Below are 22,093 nucleotides of genomic sequence, written 5' to 3' on the forward strand. Positions count from 1 at the left end.
TACAGAGCATTAGAATGAAAATGAGCCTGTGAAGAAAATGGAATGAAAAATAGGTCTGTTTCGGTCACTCAGAAGCAAAACCTATCACACACATTCACGCAAACACATCTAAAACCTAGCAGCCCCTTCATACCGATTACTGACACCAAAATAAAGTTGGAACTACAGTCGAATAAGACAAAGAGAAAGGCTGGAAATGAAGCTGCCAAGGAAAACAGGACTGATTTTGCAAAGGTCACTGCAATATAGGATTAGTGTGGACTAAGCCCACACTCCAGCGTAATTTGCAATATATTTCAACACTTAAGAACAAGTATTCCTAGCTACTTTTAATACCAGCCCTGAGCCATGACTATCTAAATAGACAGTGGGCATTAAAGTTCACGGGGCTTGCTACTGCCTGTGAAAACGGAGCCCAGCATAATTTGATTTTATTACCCACTCCACCCCGCCCTTGTATTAGGCCCAGAGCCAATGGCGATTAAGAGTGTTCTGCCCTATCTGTCAGCATGCATGGGTTCATGGGGATTATTCGAAACAGAATTTATGTCTAGGAGCCAAGTTCCTCAGCCATTAGCCTAAAACACTAATTCTCTCTCTCTCATCCCCTCTATCGCACCTATGGCACACACAGTATCAATGGAGAAACCAGGATATGATTTCAGACTTTTGCATTGAAAACAATAAGACTTATGAACAATTAAGGGGTCAACCTGGCAGAGGCAGTGCCGGGGGGATGCTTAGATGTTTCCTGCACTATTAACCCTTCAAAATTCAACTTCTCCCTGATACTACTCCAGTCTCCCTTTGAGTCTAATCTTGCAAGAGGTATTTTCAACCTTCTACTTCAAAATCTCTGAATGTCCTGCGTTCCCTGAAACTACACAGGTGCATCCTGATTGGAGGTACATGACCAGGTCCAGCACATCAGGTGATGTCTTTTATTTACTTATTTTTTTGCCATCACAATTTTTAAAATTCATTTTGCAATACATTTTCCATTCATATTATTCTGTATTAGTTTCAGATGTGCAGCAAAAGGGGTTAGAAAATTCTGTAGTTTACAGAGTGGTACCCTCAACGCTTCAAGTACCCACCTGGCCCATGCGTAAATCCCATAATGGGTGATGCTTTTTAGAACTGTGAATGTTGAGCAAGAGACAGAGGGGAGGTTGGAATGTGAAGGTCTTATTCATTTCGGTGACTGCAGAGGAGTCATTGGACCAGGAAGTCCTCCCACCTGAGCTTGATGTTGAACGTTCTTTCTGCGCCCTCAGGCTCCTTCATTCCCAGCCTATTTGATGAACTGGCTCTTTCAGCTCTGTTTTGATTCTTCACTGATTTCTCATCACAAAGCTCATACTTGTCCCCCTGAATCATGGTTCTCTTACTTGCCCTATTCCAATATGGTGTCCCATGACCTGACCAAGACCGTGACACAAACAGCAGGTGGAGGAACATTCATAATTTATTCAATACCTAATTGAGCCCATTCACTCCCCTTGTTATCTATTCCGACTCTGCTTTCTCTACACAAGTTGGATATCTTTCAAACTCTCATCCTCTGCTTCCATTGATTTGAATCTGCTTCAGCTGGTACTCCATTTGCCATCAAGTAAGGAAACAAAACCCTAGCACAATATTTAAATAAGCACTGGATTGATTTATTGCATGACAATAAATCCTAGAGTAAGATGTCTAGAGCTTGTTCCTTCTACTTCGTTCTTAGCATTCTTTAAAATTTATTTTAAATCACCAATTCAAAAGAATGTATGCAAACCTACATTTATAGCGGCACTATTTACAATAGCCAAGTGCTAGAAATCGCCTAAGTGCCCATTAGTCAATCAGTGGATCAAAAAACACTGGTACCTTTACACAATGGAATACAGTGCAGCAGAAAGAAAGAAGGAACTCCTGCCTCTTATGACAGCATAGATGGAACTGGAGAGTTTTATGCTAAGTGAAGTAAGCCAGTCAGTGAAAGATAAATACCATATGATCTCACCTATGAGAGGAATCTAGTGAACAAAATAAACTAAGGAACAAAATAGAACCACAGACATGAAAAAGCCTCCAGCTTGTGCCTCATGCAGACTAGTCCATAGCCCGACTTGACCAAGACACTTCACCAACTCAGGTTGCCCAAACAAAATACCATGTGCTGGGGCTTATAAACGACAGGAACTTATTTCTACAGTTCTGGAGATCAGGGTGCCAGGAAATCAGGTGTCTGGTGAGAGCCCATTTCTTTGTTCTTGGATAGCCATGTTTTCCCTGTGTTCCCACCTTGTCTAAGGCACAAGGGGGCTCTATGAGGCCCCTTTTATAAGGCACTAATCTCATTCACGAGGGCTCCACCCTCGTGATCTAGTCACCACTCCCCAAAGCCCCCACCTCCAAATACCATCACACTGGAGATTAGGTTGCAACACAGGACTTCTGTGGGGAAACAAATGTTCAGTCTACACCTGGCAGTAATTGGACAATTGCCACATAGTTTACATGGTTCAGGCAGCTTCCTGCAATGGTAAGCCCATGGGCTTAAGAGTAGACAGACGTGAGTTTGAATTTAAGGCAGAGCTAAGTGAAATTAGGTAAATTATTGAATCTCTTTGAGGTAGCATTTCTGTATGTATAAATTGGGTATACAGTTTCTACTGTCAGGGCTATGGTGGGTTATAAATATACATAGCGCGTGAAGTATCCAGCCCAACACTCAACACAGATTGAGTTCTAAAGGCATTGCATTTAGATGAAAGTGGACAACTTTCTCTGAAGTCACATGGTGAGTCACACATGCAAGGACTTTTATCCACTCTAGACAGTTTCATCTGGCTAAATTCTACTAATGTACAAAGACTTACATCTTCCACCGTATTCCACAGAAAGCATTGCTTGGCTTCCTGTGGAGTCATTTCTGTCTGCACTTAAAAATAACTCTTTGTATTCCTGTCTCCAGAACAAGCTTTGAGCCTTGTGTGGGCTCATTATTTACCCACAGCTTTTAACATAATGTCTGGTATGTTGTGGCTATTCCATAAATGTCTGCTTGGCTAAACATAGATATCATATTCACAAATATTCTGATAACAATACAAGAAGCATCAATATATTCATGTATAAACAAATAGGATGAAAACATTCTATAGTAGTAGTGTGAGGACTTTAAAAAAACACAGGATGTAAAACTTAAAACATGACTTCTGGAACTCAATTACTGTGTTTTTCACTCCAGAAAATGCACCTTTTTCCCCCAAAAGTAGGGGGAAATGTCTGCGCGTCTTATGGAGCAAATATTGCCTCACAGACTGTGGTGTGTACTACCTGACCTGTCAGCGGTGGCGACAGCTGTTAGAAGAGGAAGCGGTGGGCCCACATGAAGCCCCTGGGGACACTTAAATGTCCCACTTTACTGCTGAATCTCAGGGCGTCTGGTCAGTATGAAGGTAGCAAAGAAAGTGATATCAGTGATTGTAAGCAACTGAGCTCCATAAATTCTGACACTAGTGATGATGAGTTCTTGTGGTTCCCAGAAAACTAGAAGAGAACTTGAACCTTAAAGTCTCTCCTCATTTGTTAATGACAGTGATGATGGGTCTTAATACTGCTGTTGACTGTTCACTTTACATGGTTGAAATATTATTCTGTTATATTTTATTAAATATTTTAGTATACCATTTGGTTCAGAATATTTTTTTACTTGTTTTCCTTCTCTAATGCTAGGTGTGTCTTATGGTCAGGTGTGTTTTATAGTGTGAAAAATATGGTAATTGTTGCTTTGTCGTAGCTTTAATTTTTAAGCCAACATACCCAACTTATTAACTTCATAAATGTATGCTATTCATATAACCATATCATTTAAGTATTAAAGACTATCACTTTACACAGTCAACTCACTGACTTAATGTATGTATCTAGAATACTCAGCATTAATGACATGGATACTTTTAGAGATCTCAGGATTAGGAATACTTAAAATATGTTTGCAATATAAAGCTATAAAACTTTGTATCAAATGACCTAGCCATTGGTAGGTCCATTCATTCCTTCAAAAGTTTACAAAAGCTAAAATCAACATTAACAGGAAGGTGACCTCTGTCAAAACTAGTTCTATTTTAAGAAATTTAAAAATTCGAAGCCCTGGTAAGGTAGCTTAGTTGGTTAGAGCATTGTCCTAATACACCAAGGTTATAGGTTCTATCCCCTGTCAGGGCACATATAAGAACAATCAATAAATGTATCAATAAGTGAAGCAATAAATCAATCTCTCTCTATTCTTTCCTCTATAAAAACAATAAATAAAAAATTAGAAATTTGAAACATAAAAAATTAAAATACATATGGACAAATGCATGAATTATTTCAAATTATCTTTGTTTCATGTCTGCACTAAAATTTCAGGGTAAGAAGAGTACTGGAATGTATTAATTTCTATGCTTTCTTTCCTAATACAAGTAATTAATTTAATTAAGTTTATTTAGTCTATTCATTTTATATTACAAACCTTTTGAAAACGTTATCTCTCTTGACTTATATAATCATAAGATCCAGTAGGCCATGCAGTTCATTTTAAGAAAATTCTGAATATTTTCTGTGTTTTGGTTGTATCCATTTCTTCTACTACAACACACACACACACATGCATACACAATATTTGGAAAATTGTTAAGTAATTTGTAGTGAGATCACAAGATGAATCTACACAACCGTATGCCATTTTGACTGAATAGGAAAAATACTAAAACAACACACACTATAATGTTAACTGTAATCTTACTTTTATAATTGATACGATTATTATTGCTATTAATTTTATATGTCTTTTTTGTATTTTCCATTGTGAGAATGTATTATTTTTATAATAAGAAAAGGGTGGGGGCTGGTTGTAAGAAGGTGAAGGGATCAGCCAAAGAACATATATGCATGACCCCTGGACACAGACAACGGTGTGGGATTGGCTGAGGGAGTGGAGAGGGTTCATTGGAAGGAAGGGTAAATGGGGGGGGGGGGGATTTGGACAACTGTAATAGCATAAACAATGAAATATTTAAAAAAATAAATCTTTAAATGCCACTGACAGGTTAGGTTCATAATAAGATTATTAAAATGAATTTCCTTTTTCCCACAAAGGCCTTTTAAAGGCTATGGAGTGCAAAAAGCAGAGAGAACCGTCTCTGTCATAGGCTGAGGAAAGAGGAAGCGGTGGTAGCTCAAACTATGTCTAGATTGAACATGATTTGACAAAACTCCCATCATTATTTTCCCCAAACTAGCTTTCTGAACAAACCTGTGATCTCTTAGCCTTACTATGATGATATATATATATACATACACACAATGGAATAAATACTGCCATTTGTGACAACATGAATGGATCTGGAGATTATTATGCTAATTGAAATGTCAGACAGAAAAAGTCAAGAACCATATGATTTTATTCATAAGTAGGATATAAAACAGAAAGCAATAAACAAGCAAACCAAAAACAAAACAAACAAACAAAAAAAAACCCCTCATAGACACAGACACCTGTATGGTAGTTACCAGAGGAAAACGGGGTTGGGGAGGTAGGAGAGGGGAAAGGGGGATAAGTGGTGATGGAAGGAGCCTTGACTTGGGGTGGTGAGCACACAATACAATGTACAGACTATGTACATTGAAACGTATCCAATCTTATTAACAAAAGTCACCCTGATAAATTTAATGCAATTTTTAAGAAGATAAATAATGTGTTGTCTTGGCTGTTTTTACCACATCACAGATTATTTACTGGCATGGGTAGATTTTTTATTTCACAGTGCCAGAGATTATATCTGTTTTGGGAAAACAATTCCTATTTTTCCATCAACACTGAAGCAGTGCCTAACTGGCAGGAATCTTTAATTGCTCTTGAGTTTTTTACAACCCCTCCTGTAATACAAGGTCTAGATTTTATTCTCAGGCCGGAGTTTCGTCCTACAGTCTTGCTTGGCCTTTTGCCACGGCCATTAGTTACTACTTTTACTCATCTCTCTATTTCTGATTTTCTTCCTTCTGGACTTGATTCCTTGCTGCTCCCGACACCTGCTCCAGTCTGATAAAGTGACAGCTCCAATTGTAAATCGCGCCCTGATGCTTTCCTTTCCCCGGGATGGAAAATAGCACGTTCCAATGGGTTATAACACTTAAGCCAACATCATGGATTCCTGTCCCTTCCACTTTGGGACTCCATTGTTTAGAAAGAGACATGCTGTTCTCTTTGTCTGATAAACTTTGCCCCATATGAATCCGGCTGTCTGGCATTTAGCCCTCCCACAAGCTCCATTCAGGTGACATCTCCTCAAGCCAGCCGCTGACGCCGTCCCCAGCAGCACGCCCAGACCTGTCTCGGGCTGGCTGTCGCGTCTGCTCAGGTTCTCAGCGCGCGCCCTGGGCGCCATCCCATCAGAGCACGGCCCCTGCTATAATCACTTGCAATTATTTGTCTGTTTCACGCTATTTCTCCTGATTAACAACCGTTTGCTCCACTTCACGCACAGCAAATACTCAATCAAGTATTTGAATAAATGGCCAATGAATGAAATAAGCAAACGAGGCCAAAATAAATAAATAAAGGAAACTGATCCCAGGAGATTTACTCTCAGAAAGAGTACAGAACTCCACGTGAATGAGGCAAACTCGAATTCTGAATACTGAAAAAGCAGGGGTGCAAACCAAATGTCGGAAAGTGTGTCTGGGCGTGTGCAGATCTCCGTACACGTCCCGTACACAGGGACGCCCTCGTTGGCAGAAGCACCTGCATTAGACTCTCACATGAATATTCCGATTATAAAGTTCCGGCATTTAGGAACCAGATGTCCTTGGCATATTTTACTCAACTTCAGTTTTTGATTTACTTCTCCTTTGAGAGCTTCAGTGCTAAATTACCATGGATATTTCTAGCTGGGGGTATTTGAGGTCTCTCATTTCATTGGAGATAAAGGGCAATATTTGGTATACAGAATGGCACTTGATTCCAGGTTTTATAAAACATTGTTACCTATTTCTTTGCTCTGTTCTTCTCCCCTCATGATCAAGACAAATATATAAGTGTGGGCAAAAGTAGGTCTATAGTTGATTATAGAGAAAAATAATGCAATAATTAATAAATGATATATAAGAATAAACTGTGTTTTGCATACTCACATTTATAAACCTACTTTTGCTCACTCTTGTATAAATGATTCTCACAATTTTTTTTCCATTTTGTCCTAAATTTCTCTTTTGTCTCCTGAAAACTGACTAGCTATCTCTTCAATAATGGGCATGTGGCAGTCCCATATTTTAACATGTTGTCTACAATAAACAGCCCCAGGATGACTATAACCAGAACTCTATTTCCTAGGTTGTCTTGGAGATGAGATTTTCATTTGGTATATGCACCACTTAAAAAGAAATAAGTGTTTTGTTTTCATAATAAAATTAGCAGAGGCTTATGAAATAGAATTGGTAATGTACACAAAACCCAGGAATAAGGAAAATATACCAAGTCTTAGCCCATCATGCCAATTCAATTATTAATAATATTTTATAGTTATTTTTCCATTTCTTTGTTCTGTGCAGCTTTATATTCTTAAGATTATGTCATACAATTAAAAGATGAGTGTATTTTAGTTAACATTGCCTTAATGCTCAGGTTCAAGTTTCAACTTAGTTGCTTGCTAGCTGCATAACCTTATTAATTTTGTTAACTCGTATAAGTTGCCCGAGACACTGCTTCCTCATCGGTAATATAGAGATCATAATCATGACTAACTGTGGATTTCTAAATAGTCCATGAGACAATATAAGTAGAATACTCATAATAAACATTTAATGAAAATTATGGCCATGATAGTAATAACCATATAAAATAGTTCTATATTTTTAAAGTGTTGGGCACTGCTCTAGATATAATTTTCTCCCCCAGAGATGGAAGATAGTACAATGTTACGGAGAGATCACTGACTTCCAAGAAAATATAGTCTGGCTTTGGAATTGTGACTTACAGCTAACTTAGATGAATTCACTTCACAAATTTTGATATCATTTCTCAACCACTTTTTAACAGCAGTATAAAAAGGATGATTGCTAATGGCTTTCCTTGCTCTATGCCCAAACAAATATGTCAGCTTTAGATCATGAGAGTTACTATAAATTACACCCCGAAGGGGATGGAGAGGAGAGAGAAGAGATAATGATGTTTCAGCAGGGCATGAAGCAGCGCTGGGTGGAAAGGCGCATCCATTCTGGAAACCTGTTTTGAATGCCTCCAACTGGGTTAGAGGTTTAACCTCATATTATCACCCTGCTTTGACTCATTATGCAACAGCAAATATTTATTTTAAATGTTTGTTTCTCTCCCCAAATTCTGCCACTTCAGAATGCTATGTTGCTATTCTTTTAACCGTTATACTAGCAAATACCTTATGCTTTATTAAAAGAGATCTGTTGCAATTCAGTAGCTCCACTTTCTGTAGAGAGAAGAAAAGGCATCATCGTTAATAGTGGAATAAAGGAAGTAAATTAGTGAAAAAAGAAATGAGACATTTTGAAAGTTAGAAATTTGGGGGAAAGAAAGAGATTCAAAATAAGAAGGAAAACAGGCTTTAGTGTATTTACACTATGTTACATTAAAGGTAAGGAGGCTAAGAACACAGAGGAAGGTACATCAAATGGTACCCAGGTTTTAGTACAGGTCGTAATGTAACTGCTCAAGCAACTCCCGGTCAGGACACAAGACTCCACTGCAATGAGAAAAGTAATAGAGGCTGATACAGACTGCAGCTGGCAAAGAGTTCTTAAAGAGAACACAGAAAGTTCTAATCCCAAAGGAGAAGGAAATATTGAGAAGTTACACTACATTAAAATTACAAAATTTTGTTTATTTAAAATCCTCATTAAGCTATTGAAAAAAGAAGCCACAGAGTGAGAAAAAAACTATTTAGAACATATGAGCCATTCATGAACGAATGCCTAAAATATATAAATGTGGTCTACAAATCAAGAAATAGGATAGGCAATTCGGTATTACAATGAGCAAAAACCTTGACTAAGCATTTCACAATAAGAGTCAAGCTGCTGTGAATTTATAGTTTGAGAATTTATTTTGCTATGTCAATAGAAAGAATGTTCAGCTTATCGAAATTTAATTATGGATTATATGTAAATCAAAAACAATTTTAAGTACATTTCTTCTCTGAGTGTTCCCCAATTTAGTAAAAATATTGTTTTTGCTATGACATGAACACAGAAATGATAACTTTATTATTACTTTCACTAAAAATTATAATGAATATTAATGCATTTTATAAAATTTGAATACTTTCAAAATAATGTCAGCTATATTTACTTAGAATATACTTCCAAATACTTTATTCTAATTTCATCGGCTAGATAATAACTTGAAGCTATATTGTAATTAACTTAATTGATTTTCTAACTGAAGCATGTGGCATCACTACTAGAGAGGCAGCATCATTTATTTACTTATTTTCAAGTTCACTGATAGTTTCTTCTGTCAGCTCAAATCTGTCATTGATATCCTCCAGTAATTTTTTTTCCTTCCCATCTTTGCACTTTTTCTTAGATCTGAATTCCAGGAGGGTGTATTTTCTAAAATTTCTAAAGTTTGGTTCACCAATAATATAAACAGATACTTGTATGTGACTTAAAATTTACAAAACTGCTGATAATCAACTGCTTTAACTTCTTAGAAAAAAAAAGCAGTTTCATATGGTTCACAACAGATGATAAGTCACCAAGCCACTGTAGAAAATATGTTCATAATTATAAATAAGATTATGGAAATAATACCTAGCCTTTATTTTCTGAACACATTTTATACAAGATGTTCTTGAAAGGGATATGTTGATTAAGTTGCAACTGAAAAGGTACAGGAAACGAAAAATGGGTTGTCACTGGCTGATTTTTAATTTAACTGTACTGAAAAATTCTGTGTTTGAAACATATATCTCATACACGACTAAATAAGAACATGGCAGTAAAAGGAAATACAAGATACAGGTTTCTGAAGCTATCCAAGCTTATTTTAATTCAATTATAAATAATATTACTTCTTAAAAAATCTGGGGCAAATGCAAAACCACACTAAACAACATGTATAAACAAGTACTATTTTAGGAAAACAAAGAGTTATATTCATCATACATACAAATGTTTGAATATATTCAAATATTTGGATGATCAACTTGATTTCTCTGGAATTCTTTAAAATAATTATTTATGTTAAGTGACACTTATTAAGTTATCTCTCAGGATACTACTAGCTTCAAGAAGCATCTGACTTCAAAGATTTGGTTGGAAAATAAACTTAGATGTGGTAAAAAAATTCAGCCTCATGAATATTATAGAGGCATGAAAAGTGTATACAGTAGTCCCTCTCTATATCGTGGTTCACCTATCATGGCCTCACTGTATCGTGGGATTTAAAAAAAAATTATATTTAATTATTTATCATGGATTTTTCGCTATACCATGGGATTTTGCGGTACTGTACAGTAAATACTAAAATAAATGTAAGGTTCCTACTTTGCGGATTTTCACCTGTCGCGGGGGGGTCTAGAACATAATACCTGTGATAAGTGAGGGATCACTGTATATGTTGCTGATAAAGAATTATATTAAATTTAAAAAAAGAGTTGAAGGAGGCGATCTTATAGGTCAATAATCAACCTCAACCATGAACTCAGTCTGGACAGAAATTCTGTGACCTTGTACTGCCATTACTAAGCACAATACCTGCATAACAAGACATTCAATTGCTATTTATAAGTAAATTAATTAATTCAATCTACCACTCAGCATAGAAACTTTAACTCTAGTAGTTTTGACATATATTTTTCCTTTTCAATAACTGTGACCAAAAAGAAGTTTAAGAACCAATAAGTAGAAATGCATCCATGAACTTGAAAACATCATCTGCTTGGAGTCAACAGTCAGTTAATTAATATGATATATGTCAGTCCTCATATTAATTATATTTTTCAGATTCAGGTTTACAAAGTCTATTCTCTTAAAACGAACCTTAGGCAGTTTCTATACAGAAAAGCTGAATGAAGCAAAGGAAGAACACTTTTGCATTGGACTTCCATTTCAGATATTCATAATAATTGACCTGTATCTATCTATCTGTATTGGTATTATATCATCTTTAGTGGTTCAGAATCCTTTAATTATTGGAAGACACTCATGTTGGTATAAACAGAACTTCTAAGGTTGGTATTGAAGCTATTTTGCTGGGACTGTATTTTAAAAGCCTTACCTATGTGGGTAACATGGGGCGGGTCAATGATACACTATTGATGAAGCTTCTCTGCTTCTGGGGAGAGAGGTAAGTGAGTTTTCAAGACACTGTCAAAAAGAACTACAGGTCTTTTGTTGTTGTCATTATTATTTTTTATTTTTCCACTGCATGCTGAAAATAAATGTTAAAAATTGAATCTTTGCTCATTTAAATGTATCTCAAATGATTACTTATCTCATAAGAACAAAAAGATTATGTTAAAAAGTTGGAGGGGAAAAAAAACAAATTTAGAAAGTCATATGAATAATATAAGTACATCTGTGTTTTATCAATAAAACTTGATGAGGCAGAAATTGCATTTTCTCCCGGAGCTGTGGAACCAGTGTACTCATAATGCTGTGATTGTGTTCCCGGTGTCACGAACGAGGTGAAAACTCTATCTACAGTGTTACTCCCAGCAGCCAGAATACTAATGTCCTGGCAGGGGGTTATCTCCTCTAAGCTGGGGGGATTGAATTTGGGAAAATGAGAAGAATGTGTGTAATTCATCTAATTCAGACACCTGAAAACTTAAAAAAGAAAAAGAAAAAAAGCATTCTCTATGTAAGTAAACCCTCTTCACCTAGAGAGGTGTTTGGTTTGCTCTGCGGGATTGACAATGCAGGCTCAGCCTGATTGGCAGATACGATGCGTCTCGAACTGTGGTTCAAGGACACCCTGTGTGAGAATTACTTGCCTAGCTAATCAAAAGGCAGATTCCCTGACCTCAGAATCTTTGGGAAAGGGCCAGTTATTTGTCATTTTAACTAGATTCCCTCCCTGTGATTCCAGTATAAGCTAAAGAATGGGTAATACTCCACTACACCGGTGTTCCTCAAACTTTACCGAGCACCGGAATGACCTGGAGGAGTTGACGAAGCACAGATTACTTGTCCGGCCACAGAGTCCCTGATTCGTCATATACGGGGTGGAGTTGGGAAGCTGACATTCCTAACAAATTCTTGGGAAAGACTGATGCTACTAGCCATTGCTCCGCAGCCAAGCTTTTCAAACTTAGCACAAGCATGCACCTGGAGATTTGGTAACACAGAGAGTCTAAGGCTCTGACCTCCGGAAATGTTAATTCAGTAGGTCTGGAGCGGGGCCTGATACTTTACATCTCTAACGAGTTCCTGGATAATGACTTATTCTCCTGGGTTGAGGACCACAAATCTTGAACCCCATTGAGCAGTTGTAGAATTGCATCCGTTATATTTCCCCCAGTTTGTCCATCTGTTTCAATTCACCGAGTAACATGAAACATAGTTAAAGAGAGAAGAAATGTTTGTTTTGATTCTTCTAGCATAAGGCAGTTTTGAGCAAACTGTTTTAGAGGGTAAAGGCTGGCTACCTAGGCTGACCACCTCTTTCCTCTGCAGCTAGCCATCCTAGGGCCTTATTCTGGTTGTGTGATTTGGTGCTCCATCGGTTGGGACAGGGAAAAAGATGTGCAGTATCAGGTGCCTCGTGGTTCAGTTGTCAATACCGATTTGGCTTTTGTTGGGTGTGGGATGGGTGTGGTATGGCACTCGGCTCCCACCATGGCAAGATGTGCGATGTGAACTGAGAAATTTAAAACAAAGGAAAAAGAAAGTATGTCTGAACAATGACTGCTGCTAGTAAGAGATAAATACCTGATTTTAAAAATTGTATAATTCAAAGTAAACACACTGAGAAATCTTTCCTTTTGGAAATAATCATTCCTCTTGCACTGAAAATGACAATCAGTGAGATACTACAAAATAATATACTACATCTTCAAGGAATAAAAGTCACCAGTTAGGTAGCTTACAAAACTAATAAAGGGAAGACAATCGAATTTTTTCTCCTCATGTTTCTTACCCCAGTGTGAAAGCTGGTGAATTTTGCAAAATGGTAAGAAAATAATAGAATATGTGATGAATATATTGTTTCTGGAATTTTAGCAAATATAAGGCACCATCATAATAAGAAAATAATGTCACTGTAGATGATACATTATGTATTTGGAAGAGCAGGGTGTAAGATGACATTATTTTTTTTTTTGACATAGTTAAAGAAATCTGCCATGAACAAAAATAAAATTTCTGTTCTTTAGTAATGCCACTTCTTCAAACTATGCAAATATTAGTTGGTCACTTAATAATATTAGCTTTACTGTTTTCTAGAACTTTTGAGCTTAAAATGTCCTTCCCCCATCCCCCCCATACCCATGGTAAGCATAAAAATGCTGATCTGGTTTTATAATCATGAGGGAGAGAGAGAGCTAAATATATTTATCAAAGGCGAAAGAAACATATTTTGCAACAGGCTAACCTGGTTTCAGTCATAAATAAACACAAGGCAGAAAATTAGTTAGCTGAGGTACAATTCAAAATCTCATTTAACTGTCAGAACAACATGCCAGACATTTATTTTATAAAAGAAGAGTGTAGAGGAGGATCAGGCTAATATTTGACTCATCTTTTTTTTTTTAATTTTATTTTTTGGTTATTCAATTACAGTTGTCCCATTTTTCCCCCCATATTTGACTCATCTTGTTGCTTATAAGTATTATGACAGGTTTTTAAGGTATTGAACCTAACTGCATTTTCAGAATGATGATCTATGAAATGGATGTTTGGGGAGCTGGGGCAACTCCTTCTTGCTCTCAGTTTGGAAGAGTACCCACTTCCACGATTGTGGGGTCTATTCAAGAAACTAGCACCTAAAAAGTGATCATCGCTGTGCCTGGAATATAAAATGTACTCAGTATGCGCTTGTTATTATTATTAAGACTCTGTTCTGGCCCTTGTTTTAAAAAATGGGATAGATAGATAATGGGTGTATGTACATATATATCTTATATATACAGTTTGTATATATAACTGTATATGTATATTCAGAGATACTATTTACTTTACATAGGATAACAAATTTTTATTTCTGTCCCTTTAATAATAGCAATTCAATTCAGTACAAAGACGGATGATTAAAGAAATTCTCGTGTGCAGACAGACATAGGAAACGTATTTCTGAAATGATACAGGTATGAACTTCTGCCCTCTTTGCATAACAGATTGCATTTATGTCAGTAATGATCCTCTGTCCATCTCGAAACCGTTGTTATGAGGTATGTAAATCTGTATGTATTAGAAAAATGGCATAAGTTTAAAAATCTGCTTCCCAACTTCCAGGCACATAATGGTGGGCTGTCAAATATCTCTACAGGGACATAATGCATATGTGGGGATCCTTAAAATGGACTCTAGAGTATTTTAATTTTATTCCAAATTTTGCATATTAACATGAGAAGGTGTTGGGTTTTAGGGAACTGTTCTATTAATGGGAGCTTTTTATGAATTGTATCACACGACATCCAAGGCCTGAATAAGCTGAAAAAAAGACGCAATTATGAAACCTGGTGACCAAAGGTGTTTTCAAATGCCAATAGTCAGAGATAAAATTTCAGGAGATTATGATACTATTGACTGGTTGTTTTGAGATAATGTTCTGTTGCATCAATAGCAATAAAAGGGCTGAGAAATGATCAGATCCTCCATGACAGGAGGCTGCCTGGGGAAATATGTATATAGATCCATTTTTAATTTTGGAGATTCTGTAATCCATTTTCATTTCAGTTTATAATACACTGAGAGTGGTTTGCAGAAAAATGCTATTAGGATTACTAATTTATATGATATTCTGCAGTAAATGAATTGATCTTTCCACTTACTTGATTTGTGACGATGGCATTTGTCATGTTTCCTGAGGACGGCGTTCCAAATTTCAAGAAACATCTAGCATGAAGATTGACAGGAAAAATAATGAAAGACTCTTTCCAGTGTACTTCTTGATGGATGTTATTGCTATTTATTTAATTTGTTTAAAGGTTTTATTCAGGCATATTAAAAAAACAAAAAAACACTTTCCACCTAGGGGAAACTATTAATATCTGAGGTATTAGGTAGTCTTATGTGGTAGACACCTAGCAGTGCTCCCCCACTTCACATTTTTCCCGATACTAAAACTTCCGGAAGAAACAATGTGGCTTATTCTCACCAAGAAGGACCTTTTTTCTCATTGACAGCTTAGATGATTCAAACGGCCTAAAATAAAATGTGGTGGAGTTCAGGCATGGATGGCCTGAGGGGTTGGGGGAGGAGGAGAAAATAGAGTCAAATGCCTTTGAAAAAACATGTAACAAATATCAAGGAAAAGGAAAGATTTCAACTCTGCTGTAGAAGTGAAGCCTCAAAGTCGAGCAGGAGATAATTGAACCAACAGAGGTCTATTTACCTGGACAGTGTGATTGTTTTTGAGGGCAGAATTCCTAGGCAGTATTTAAAACTGCCCTGCCCTGATTTCCAGACCCTTGGTTAAGTGAAGTAATTATGTTTCAGATTAATAATCTTTAAAACGAGGGTCATAATTGTTCTAAAATGTGTTTGTTATGAAGATTATTAATGTTGATCAAGATGAGGATGACATCAGTGGCCATAATGAATCTTTCTCTTGAAAAGTAGAATATTATACTAGTAAGTAACAGAAAATAATAATCAACCAACATCATCCTTCTAGATCTTGTAGTATCTTCTGGCAAATATAACTTCTTTATTTTTTTAAACCCTAGATATCTTTCTGGGTCCCTCCTAGTCCTATAACTATCTTGTCATTGCTCAGGTGGCTAGTCCCTATCTTTTCCTATTCCATGGTAAAAGAAGTAGGGTGCTGGTGAATTACACAACCATTCTTTCAAGGGGTGGGAGGATGGCTTGCTTTCTAGCCCTTGCCAATGTCTGCGGTGTAAAGACTGCCAGCATGACTCATGGCAAGCTACCAAATATGCACAAAATGCTTGCAATTTTAACAGTTAACTTTCATGTGCCAGTATGATAAGCTGACTGTACACCCTGGAATCGAGTCTTCAACTTTAACACTTGATGGCCTTTCAGAAACCTGTTCTATTTTAACAACAGTGTCTATGTGATGTCTCTGGTGATGTCTTTGCTCCCTGATAAACACGTTTGCTGCTCTTCATTAACTGTTTAGTAATAATAGTACAAATAAGAGATTGGTTACCTAAAAAATACCATGAAACTAAAACATTCATGAAAGTGCCCATCAATTCAATTTTCTTTACCGTTACATATTTATGTGATTTTGGAGATCCAATGGTGAGCAAAAATAAAGGCACTTGACTCTATGGAGCTTATAAATTAAAGAAAAAAGAGAATAAAAACATACAGATAAAATAGAGAAATTAAGATAGATAATGCCCTGGAAGAGATATACATGGTTGCAAGTCAGCAAGAGCAGAAACCATTGCCCCTAAAGTGAGGCTTACGCTGAAATGGAAAAACAAACAAACAAACATAGAAATAAATAAATAGAGAGAGAGGAAGGGAGAGAGATGCATTTCAGGCACAGAGGATGATGTAGACAGCCGGTAGGGACATGGAAGCATGACCCTGCAATGGCAAACACCATGGGATTTTAAAGACAGTGACAAAATATCACTTGGTACTTTTTTAAACAATTATCATAACAAGCCTTTTTGCACTGGCCACACTATGGAGCGTAATGCTATTGGAGTGTGTGAGTTGTTACCCAGGCACAACAATTAGTGACAGAACTGAAACTAGAATTATTTTTTTCTGATTTTCATTTAGTGTATTTTTAAAAAACTCAACTCTAAAACTAGTAAAATTAAATATTAAATGTGAACCAATCCCCCAAAATATGAAAGTGATTTTTTGATTAAAATAATTGATATCATCATACTTTCCATTAAAACTTTAAATAAAAAGTATTTAAAAAAATTAATTTGATGAAATATCTAGCATTTTGAAGCACATATTAATGCCATATGTGACTATGATCACTTCTGCCTTATAACCTAATCTAGCTTTCTTCTCTAAGAAATTAATGGCTGGAGGAAGTCTTTCTTCCCATCCCTTTCCAGTTACGGTTCATTTGTGAAAGTGTATTATTTATTAGCTAAAGTAAAAAACAATCAGTAAGATCTATTTTACCATCTTATAGATAACATTATTAATTATTAAGTGGAAAACAGAATTATATAACTAAATACAGAGCTATCCAGGGGAGGCCAGATATTGCTATTGAGTATTTAGCTTCCCTCTGTGGATCCCTGCTCATACATGTGCAGATCCACTTACACAAACATATCCAGGACAACCACATCAACATACCCATAATGATAGAAACTAATCATAATGGAGAGCTGACCATGTGACCAGCATGGCTGTAAGCCCTTGACAGGCAATATCATGTCTATTCCTTACAATATTCCATTAACAAAAAATAAAAATCATTAACTCCATGTTTACAACTGAAATAAACCCAGGGACAAAAGACAGCAAAAAGAAGCATTTGAGAAATCAGCCATGTAGAAGCAGATACCACTTGTAACGTGGTCTGGAGCAAATCCCAACATTTCACAGCCATGACAGACAGAGCGGGAAATCATTTAGTCTCTTTGGGCAGGAAGGAAAAAAAAAACAAAAAACCTATAAGTGAAAAAAAAATACCCCAAAACATATAACTGTGTTCATAGACTAGTTTGAAAACAGAACAGACATTACAGAGGATTTTTTTTTCTTTTTGTAGGTGAGCAAGCTAATGAAGTAGTCCGGCCAAGGAAAATTAGTTATTCAAATGGTCAAGAAAAGATAACATCCCCGAATTAAGTTTGTAAACTGAAGACCAAGCAAAAAATTGCACAGCTCTGGTGGTAAATAGATCCTAGTTTGACAGTCTCTGTAGATGCTCTGTCCTAGGACATATTATCATCAAAAAGCACATGCAGTTACCCTTGCTTGGTTTTTCTTGTTTACATTAACTGCTGGGACCCTTTTGCACTTAAATACTATAAGGAGACCAGAGTCTTGCTGACTGTACTAACATAGCGTATGCACAGCAACTTTTTTAAGAAGCATAATAGTTTTTGCAAAGGTGCCTTGGGCATAGTATTAAGATGCTATTAGAGGCACGCTGCTTTCCTAGTTATTGATTCGCGAATGTTTTTAGCAAGGGCTGAACATGCATACATATTTGTTTATTGGCATTATGTCATAAATATCTTTAAATTGTACAAGGGCCAAACTCAGTCATGAAAAACCGAAGACTTACTCCCCCCAAATGGGACTATCTCTGGATCTATATGGGAATGACTGCAATATAATGAGACTAACTGCCTAGCAAATACTCATTATTTTCACCTGTCTCTGTGAATGCATCCGAAATATGCTTCAGTAAGGCTGCCATGGAAAGTAATGTTTGAAAATGATATTAAGAAATTACGTCTTACAATTATGATGATAAATAAGTTAATTGTTTAGAATTATTTATTGATTATCCATGGCATTACCCTTAGAGATGGTGGTTAATCCATACCCAGAACCATGGTTAGATTTAAGCTTCTTTCAAAATCTAAGATTATAAAAAGGACAGAAAGTACATCTGTGTCAGTCAAACCAATATGTCAAAATTAGGCATTGACAGTAGCATGCAGGGGAGAAAGAAAATCAAGGGGCAGTTTTTAAATTCTAATGTGGGCGATAAAAACACCATGACAAAGAGCATGTGTCCCAGTCCCTAGCAGTTGCTGGTCTCCACAATAAATTACAAGGAAGGTACCTGACATGAAACATTTCTACCCAGCAAAACTGAGCACTCCATTTCCTCCAAGACCAAAATCATTTTGGGAAAAGCAGCTCAGCTGGCCATCAGTATTGTCAGTCATGATATGCAGAGCCAAACAAAGAAAAAAATAAAATGATCAACCTTTTTATCTTAGAATCTAGCAGAAATCTTATGTAATATAGATGTAAAATATATAATGTTTTAAAAATAAAGACAAGTAAGGCATAATTCCTGTGCTTACTGCCTAGAAAGTATACTGACTGTGGTCAAATATTTATGGATTGGACACCTCTAAAAGTTTATAATTAGAATTATGAAGATCAACTCATTGGGCAATATCCTTATTGTCTTGGCATCACAAATTACTTTCTGGAAAATTAGATTTGTTTATATAGCTTATAAATCAGTCTTGATATTCAATGGAAATAGAAAAATAAATATCATTTAATGTGAAAATGGAGGATATGAGGCAAGGCACAGAAATGATAAAGATACTGATAATGATGATGATGATGATGATGTATAAGACACCACCTAGATTTTGAGTAACTTTACTATGATGAAGGATAAATAAAAACCTACCCAGTAATAATATAACACAGGATAAGCACTAGCATATAGCTTTAAATAATTTTATAATAACTCAGGTATGATGAATTCATTAAGGGGAATAATTCTAAATATTGAATATGCAAAACCTTTTAAAGAACTTCACATTTCAGAAATGCAAGGTCTACTTAAGAAATTATCAACTTTGAGTTTTCCAGACATGCTTCTTAAGGACCAAAGAGCACGCATCCTGTGGATCATAACAGCACCCAAGCTTGTGTGACATGCCCCACCTTAGTCCAATGACCTGGACCCAGGGCTTCATTCTGACCAATACGCCCATCCTGTGCCTAATTTCAGCTCCTCCACACTTACCCATTCGGAATCCTGAGGTCTGGGCTTGCAACACAAAGGTTTTCCAAAAGAATGGCTAAAATTATTAAAAATCTGTGTGAACATTTGTTGGGACTTGTTACAAATTACCAATTCAAATGGGAGACAGGGGGGAGGCCATGTCGAGGGAAGTAGAACATGTGGCTAAAAACGAGCAATCTGACATTCCTGGGCAATTATAACACTTACGTGAACGGCGAGGACAAAGTACTTTTTTGCTCCCCTGATAGAATGTTGCATTACAGTTATCACGTACCTTTGCACATCTCTCAGTTAGCTTTCTCCCATGTTATCTGATTTAAAAAAGGGAGCCCAAGTGTAATTTTAATTGTTATTTTTAACAAATGAGAAAACTGAGGCTCTAAGAAGTTAAATAACTGGTTTATTTTTTGTTTGTTTTTAAAGATTTTATTTTTTTTAGAGAGAGGGGAAAGAAAGGAGAGAAAGAGGGAGAGAAACATTGATCAGTTGCCTCTCGTACATGCTCTGACCAAGGATCAAACCTACAACCCGGGCATATGCACTGACCAGGAATTGAACCTGCAACCTTTCACTTTGCTGGATGATGCCCAACCAACTGAGTTACATCGGTCAGGGCAAATGACTTTTTAAAATTAATGTAGCAAGTGCTTTATTTTTTCATAGAACTTATTATGACCAAAGAATTAGTTTTCAAATGCATATTTATCTATCGGTAAAAATAAGTTGAATGAAGTCAGTTTCTTGTTACTTGGTTTACCGCTGTACCACCTGTAACTAAAACAGTGCTTGTCTTTTGGTGGGTGCTAAAAATATAACAAATGTATGTTGCTGTGTGTGTGTGTGTATGTGTACACGCACACACACAATATCCTAAGACAAAGTTGAACTGAGATCTGTGTGAACTTAAGACTACTTTATCGACTCCACAGTGCCCTGCTTGCGAGTTATTTTTGCTATCATGATGTTATCATTGTGAGAATTAGAATACTGGAATCCTGTCGTAAAGTTCCGTTCCTCTTCCCATAAAGAGGAGGATGTGTAACAAACAAGAGCGACATGGGAATCAAAGCTTCGTTTTATCCATGGATGTCTAAGTGGCTAATACGCTATTCAGATCCCAATTTAAAAGGCTGAGTAGAAACTCGGATTAAAAACAAAGCCTAATTAGAATCTTTTTTCTCTCCCTTCAGTCTAAATAATTGAGAGTAATATGCTTAGATGGAAGTAGAGGAGAAAATGGAATTGCGGGAGCAGGAGGAGGAGAGAACAGCTACCCTTAGAATAAGGCTGATCTCAAACACACACAGTCATTTAAGCTCTGGAAAAGGGGGCGTGGCCCTTGGGCCCCGCTGGTTCAGGACCTGAGATGATGGCTCACAAAGGGATGAAAAAAAGGAAGTGTAAGAAAAGATGAAAGAAGAAGCTGGGCTTTTTGTATTTGTTTTCGTTTTTTTTTTCCTTTTGAAACAACAATTCCTCTCATTATCAACTCTGGCCAACTCGCAGGTGTTTCTGACCAATCTCATCATCCATGTTTCTAGAGGACAGGGATAGAAAGGGATGTTCATAAGACATTTGGAGGGGTGCACGGGGCAAATCAGCCCTGTGCGAAGGACGAGGTATTTTGTTCATCTCTGTTCTCTGGTGCAGGAAGGATAAAAGGAGACACTGATGCTGAAGCTCAAGATAAAAGATAGTGGTACCTGAAATTTGCACAGAGCAGAATTTTCCAGAGTTCCCATATACAACATTGGGTTTTGGAATGCTACATACAAAGTTAACATTGTTTCTCCCTTCTGGAAACTCAAAATAAAACAGTAGCATGAAAAGAAATCAAGCAATATGAGAAGCAATTGTAGAATTGGAGAAGTAATTATACATCTCATTGAATCTGAGAGTTTAGTCAGTAAGCCTACCTTTTTCTGCAATAAAAGTGATGTACGCTGAACGTGTCCTGATGTTTGCCCCCAGGCTTCATTTTGGTTTATAGAGTGAAAAGACTTGGTAAAGGTGTTATCGAGGGCCTTGGAGGTTTTTATGAAATGTAGATTTGAGAAAGCTTTACCAAGCCCAATGTTACTAAGCCCTCATGTCTATATGCACAAAATAAATATGAGCCTGAGGGACATAAAGTGAGTTATCCATGGTCACGCACACCTCAGTTAAATGTAAAGACGGTCCGGAGCAGGAACAAACGGAATTCTAGATTTTTCATTTTTTTATTTCATATGTTCGCAC

This window comes from Furipterus horrens, unplaced genomic scaffold (genome assembly GCF_987537825.1).
Source record: "Furipterus horrens unplaced genomic scaffold, mFurHor1.1.pri manual_scaffold_13, whole genome shotgun sequence".
In the NCBI taxonomy this organism is placed as follows: domain Eukaryota; kingdom Metazoa; phylum Chordata; class Mammalia; order Chiroptera; family Furipteridae; genus Furipterus; species Furipterus horrens.